General features: G+C 55.5%; 1 long non-coding RNA gene across 1 annotated transcript; it reads right to left on the bottom strand.

The window, feature by feature from the left end:
- Positions 1-904: 904 nt before the first annotated feature.
- LOC129488862 (uncharacterized) lies at positions 905-3320 on the bottom strand. Its single transcript, XR_008659727.2, has 3 exons — positions 3069-3320; positions 1762-1824; positions 905-1069 (listed from the first exon to the last, which is right to left on the bottom strand). It is a non-coding gene; the product is annotated as an uncharacterized lncRNA (long non-coding RNA).
- Positions 3321-6200: the final 2880 nt, after the last annotated feature.

Raw genomic sequence — 6200 nt, 5'->3', positions numbered from 1 at the left:
TTTCCCAACACAGGTGTTTCTCTTACATAGAAGCACCTAAAACTAGTGATCAGCAACTTCCCGATAAGATCTCAGGAGTCGGGTGAGTGGGCTCAAGCATAAGCACTAAGAGGCAAAATGGCAGAGCTTAACTGGTATATGACCTTCCTCGGGAAACCCTGGCCGGGTAAGGGAAGAGCGCCTCAGATGAGCATGCGCACCACTTCAGTAAACACATCGCGCATGCGGCCCCTCCCAGGTGCTGGCACCGCAGGCCATGGCGGCGCGTGCGGACAGCCCAGCCCAAGGGAAAAATCGGGAGAAAGAATGCAGCGCCCCCCCACCGCCGGAAGTGGAAGCATGTCAACGTATAAAACCCCAAGTCAAAGGTCAAACCACACACTGGAATCCCTCAAGTCACCCGCTTGGCCTTCCAGGTGTACTTTCCTTCCTTTCATTCCTGCCCTAAAACTTTTTTTTTTTTTTTTTTTTTTTTTGAGACAGAGTCTTACTGTGTCACCCAGGCTGGAGTGCAGTGGTGCGATCTTGGCTCACTGCAACCTCCGCCTCCCGGGTTCAAGCGATTCTCCTGCCTCAGCCTCACAAGTAGCTGGGACCACACCTGGCTAATTTTTTATTTTTAGTACAGACAGGGTTTCACCATGTTGGCCAGGCTGATTTCGAACTCCTAACCTCAGGTGATCCGCCCGCTTGGCCTCCAAAAGTGCTGGGATTACCGGTGTGAGCCACCGCGCCCAGGCTTTTTTTTTTTTTTTTTTTTTTTTTTGAGATAGGGTCTTGCTCTGTTGCCCAGGCTGGAGTGCAGCCACATGATCTGGGCTCACTGCAACCTCCACTTCCCGGGTTCAAGTGATCCTCTCACCTCGGCCTCCCGAGTAGTTGGGACCACAGGTGCCCACCACCACACTGGCTAATTTTTGTGTTATTATTTTTATTATTTGGTAGAGACAAGGTTTTGCCATGTTGCCCAGGCTCCTTCTCTAAAGCTTTTAAATAAACTTTCACTCCTGCTTTGAAACTTGCTGTGGTCTCTCACTTTGCCTTAGACCTCTCAGTTGAATTCTCTTTTCTGAGGAGGTAAGAACTGAGGTTGCTGCAGACCTGTATGGATTTGCTGCTGCTGACATACTTCATGACTTGGTGCCGCATGACTTGGATATAGTCTCTCCTGGTAACCCCTCCCCTCCCCTCCCCTCCTCTCCCCTCCCCTCCTCTCCCCTCCCCTCCCCTCCCCTCCTCTCCCCTCCCCTCCTCTCCCCTCCCCTTCCCTCCCCTCTCCTCCCCGACTCCCTTCCCCAAACAGCCCCATGAAGCAACACTGGGCTTCCCAAGAGAGCTCCTGCCACGTGACTGGCCTCTGTCATTGGCAGAACCCTGCATGGACCGTGGCTCTGCAGCTGTTTTCCTGGAAATTATGCCGGCTCTGAAAAGGGCCGGTGTTCTACAGGAACCCCAGACAGAAGGGACCGGAGCTGAACTTGGGCATTTTGCATCACTACCAGAGAGCTGTGGTGAAAGACTAGAGTTTTAGGAGAGCTGAACTTGGGGAGGAGAGTGGCTGCTTGCAGTTGGCATAGAGAACTTCCTATGCCCATGAGTTCCACCAGGACCCACTCCTTCAGGAAGCCCTCCTACACCACACTATTTAGAAGGCCACTGGGGTTGGGGTCCTGCTGCCCCATTGGCCCTGCTTTCTCTCCCATGGCCCTTCTCCAGCAAGGACAGTGGGCCAGGCTCATGGAATAGCTGCAGAAGCCATACCTCATCAGGCCTCAGTTTCTCCATCTGCCAAATACGAAAAGGAATCCTTGGCCTGGCTTCGTCCTAGGAGGAAAGGGGGGGGCTATCAACAAATCGACAGTGTCCTGTGGGGCTGGGGTGGGGCACCGCCTGATGGTGCATGTCTGGGCTGCTGAGGGTCCTCATGCTCCCTCCTTTGCAGGAGGGGATGTGCCGTGAGAGCGGCTCCTGGTCAGCTGTCCTGGCCATCCCACAGTCCCGGAGGAGGTCAGCTGACTTCAGCCAGGGTCTCATGGAGCTGCAGGTGACGCTGAGCAAGTCACTGCTCCTCTTGGGGAAGGCTGGGTGGCAGCAGGGACCGCAGCCTTAAGGCCTCAACCTCTGCGCCTGCTTCTCTGAGACTCAGTTTCCTCATCTGTCAACAGAGAACACAATGGCCCCATCCCATGCAGTGAGTAGGGCGTCCCCAGGAAGAGTCTCAGGGCTGGTGACAGCCTGAGAAGTGAAAGGGAGAAGCACGGTGAGTGTTGGGGTCCTGGGAACCAGGGTTAGGCCAGTGGGAAGTGCAAGTCATCATGCAGAGGGAAGTGGGCCCGGGCTGCTGGGGGAGGGGCTAGGTGACCCACCCTGAGGTCAGCACCGCTCTTATGACCAAGGCTAGCAGCTGCAGCCATGCCTCTCGCCAGGCCCAGCCACCTATAGGCCCTCTGCCCCTCGTGATCACCCACCACCCTGGGCCCTGCTCCAGGTTGTTCTCCCTTCTGCCTTCGACTGCCCTCTTCTTCCTTTTTTTTTTTTTTGAGATGGAGTTTCACTCTGGTTGCCCAGGCTGGAGTGCAGTGGCGTGATCTCGGCTCACCGCAACCTCTGCCTCCTGGGTTCAAGCGATTCTCCTGCCTCAGGCTCCCGAGTAGCTGGGATTACAGGCATGCACCACCACACTCGGCTAATTTTGTATTTTTAGTATTTTGTATTTTGTATTTTTAATAGAGACGGGGTTTCTCCGTGTTGGTCAGGCTGGCCTTGAACTCCCGACCTCAGGTGATCCACCCGCCTCGGCCTCCCAAAGTGCTGGGATTACAGGTTTGAGCCACCATGCCCAGCCCCAACTGCCCCTCTTCTAGAGAGCTTTCCTCTAGGTGCTTTCAAGAAACAGAGAGAGAGGGCCAGTAATGTGCCTCCCTGTGTTATTCTCTGGTCAGTGCTGAATCGGCCTTTTCTGTTGCCCTACAGGGCGCAGGTGGAGGTTTAATTAATGGACTAAATGAGGTAATGAAAAAGATTGGGAAAAATTTTTTTCAAGATGAAAAAGGAGTGAAGGATAGTACCTCCCATTTCTGCATCTAAACTCCTTGGTCTGGAAGTCCTTTCTTGTGTCTGACTTAAATACATCAAGCTTAATTTCAGACTCTGAGCAATGTTGGAGGAGAAGCAAGATAACACTGTGCTTAGTGAAGGGGCTCCTAGCTTCACCACTGGCTGGCACATGACTGGACCACTGTGTGCCTCAGTTTCCTCATCTGCGAAAAGAAGAGAGTTAGTGCCCACTTCATTAGGCTGTCCGATGAAATCGGCTAATGTATACAAAACACTTAGAACAACGCCTGGCACCGGTGGAGATCAACAAACATCAGCAGCCTACCCAAAAGAATTGAAAGCAGGAACATGAACAGATATTTGCATACCCGTGTTCTTTGTTTGTTTGTTTTTGTTTTGAGACAGGGTCTTACTCTGTTGCCCAGGCCGGAGTGCAGTGGTGCAATCACGGCTCACTGCAGCCTTAACCTGCCAGGCTCAGGTGGTTCTCCCACGTCAGCCTCCCAAGTAGCTGGGACTACAGGTGCACCGCACCACACCCGGCTGATTTTTTTGTATTTTTGGTGGAGACAGGGTCTCAGTATGTTGCCCAGGCTGGTCTTGAGTTCCACAGCTCAAGCGATCCACCCGCCTGGGCCTCCCAAAGTGCTGGGATTACAGGCATGAGCCACCACACCTGGTCTACACCCATGTTTTATAGCAGCACTGTACACAGCAGCCAAGAGGTAGCAGCAATCCCAGTGTGCACAGAGAGATGAATGGATGCACCGTGTAGTCCATCCATACAATGGAATATGATTCAGCCTCAAAAAGGAAGAGAATTCTGACACCCGCTAGCACATGAATGAATCTTGAAGGCATTATGCTGAGTGAAATAAACCTGACAACTCCCTCCTGGCAGATGCAGACACAAAAGGATAAATGCTGTGTGACTCTATTTATTTGCAGTACCTAGAATGGTCAAGACTACAGAGACGAAAGGTAGAATGGCAGTTGCCAGGGCCCGGGGGAGAGGGAAAGGGGAGTTAGTGCATAGTGGCTAGAGTTTCCGTTTTGCCAGGTGAAGATTTCTGCAGGTGGAGGGTGGTGTTGGTTGCACAACCCTGTGAATGTACTTAATGCCACTGAACTGTGCGCTTAAAAGATTATAAATTGCATTATGTATATTGTACCATAATAATTAAAAAAAAAAAGTCAGCTGTCATTGCTCTGGCAGAGAGAAGGGAGGGGACATCCCATGTGTCCTGGCCTCTGAGGCCCTGGGTTGCGTGCAAGGAGCTGACCGTGGCTCCTGGCCAGGTGCTGGCACACTCGCCTTCTAGGCTAAATGAGGAGGTCATTGCCAGTCTGCTCCTGTCTGCTTGCTGCCCTCCCCGCCAGGCAGAGCCCCCTGCCCACTGCCTCTGGCCTGTGCCCTGGGGAGCTGGGGAATGGGACAGCCGCTGGCCACTGGTCACAAACACCCCACCCAGCATGTGATGCTTGCTTCCTGCTGGGGAGGAGCCCTAGGCTGGCCTTTGGCTCCTCTGGAAGTGCCTGGCCTCTTGGGAACTGTTTCCTGCATCTGCGAGAAGTGGGTAAGGACTGCTCCTGCCCTATGGGCCCCATTGGCTGTTATCCCATGACCCTCCATGCTGCCCCATTTTCAGGAGACCTTCCTTGTCTTGAGGACTTCACGTATGTTACCACTGACCCTCATGCCTGAGCTTAGAGAGGGGAAGTGACTGGTGCAGACACAAGTCCAAGGCAGCAGCCTCGTTTCCCAATCCCTGGCGGGTGCTCTAGGTGGGCCACTGCCGTCAGTGGGGGACAAGGGTGGCAGCCCCATCTCAGCCCTGCAAAGCCCGTGGAGACCAGGGGCTGCCTCCGAGGGGACAGTGGGGCCTAAGACCTGACAACGCCCTCCTGGCAGATGCAGACTTCCCGAGCAGTTTCCCTATCTGCTTGGGGATGGGAGGGGAGGTGAGTGGGTGGGGTAGGGGAACAGAGTCTGGCAGGAGAGTTTTGTGGGGATTGCACAATGAGGCCACAGCAGCCAACCGTGAAGGCAGCCTCAGGCCAGGGCCCCTCAGCCCGTATCCTCATCGCCCCTGTGTGGATGAACTCCATCTGCGCAGTGCCGATGGAAGGACCCTCCCCGCCCCGGGACACGGTGGCTCTGTGGACTCATCTGAAAAATGTCATCTCTGGAGTCCTAGGAGAGAAGGGGTGGGGTTGGCAGCCTTAACGCCCCATCCTGGCGGCCTCCTGCATCCGCTCCCCGACAGGTTCCCCAGAGACAGGATGGATGGCAAACCTGGCGCTTGGCCAGCACTCTTGAAGAGGAAGTTCTCAGTTCCCAGGGCACCTGAACCCACAGCCGCCCCCACTCCGCTGGCCCCCCTGGTCCTGGAAGACCTGTTACTAGGCTGGAGAGGGGGCGGCGGAGTGAGCAGGGGGCGGGGAAAGAGGCCAAACAAAAGAGGGGAGGAGCAGAGGCCCCAGTGAGGCAGGAGGGAAGCCCGTGCCCAGCGGGAAATTCCTAAATGACTGCAGCCTTTCCAGAGTGCAGGAATTCCTAGCCTAGCGTGTGAAATAAGGAAGGAAGTGAATCTCCAGTGGGTTCCCTTCACAGCCCCTTTCCGTCCTCCCCACATGCCCCACCCCCACATCTCCTAAAACAGACCCTGAGAGACAGTGTGGATGGGGAAACAGGCCCGGAAACGGAGGCCTGCGCTGCATGGGCAAAGTCGGGTCAATGATCAAGACGAGGCCCTGGAGTCTGGGCCTTGGGCCCCTCCCCTTCTGCCTGCTCCAGCAGCCTGTGGGTCCAGCCCCAGCCCCAGAGGGGGAAAGGCTCCAGTGGGAGTCCCACAGGCCTGGCTAGGAACCCCATCCCGCTACTTAAAGCGGTGTGACCCGGGTCAGCCACCACCTTTCCGCATTTACGCATTTCAAGCAAGGCTTGACGACGGGAGGGGTGCAAGGCCCTGTGCACAGCCGCGCGGCCAGCACTCTGGCCAGCCGTGTAGCCCCCTTCCCCTTAGGGGGCCTCCTTCAGGAAGCCCCCGTCCCCTGCCTCCTTGTGGCCACGGTGATACCGGAACACTTCAGAAGGGCGGCTGGGGGAGTAGGGGTGGGACGGGCGCTCCCGCAGCTGGAGC

Source organism: Symphalangus syndactylus, chromosome 8, assembly GCF_028878055.3.
Source record: "Symphalangus syndactylus isolate Jambi chromosome 8, NHGRI_mSymSyn1-v2.1_pri, whole genome shotgun sequence".
Lineage (NCBI taxonomy): Eukaryota > Metazoa > Chordata > Mammalia > Primates > Hylobatidae > Symphalangus > Symphalangus syndactylus.
Note: the sequence above shows the minus strand (reverse complement) of the source record. Positions and strands in the feature narration are given on the sequence as shown.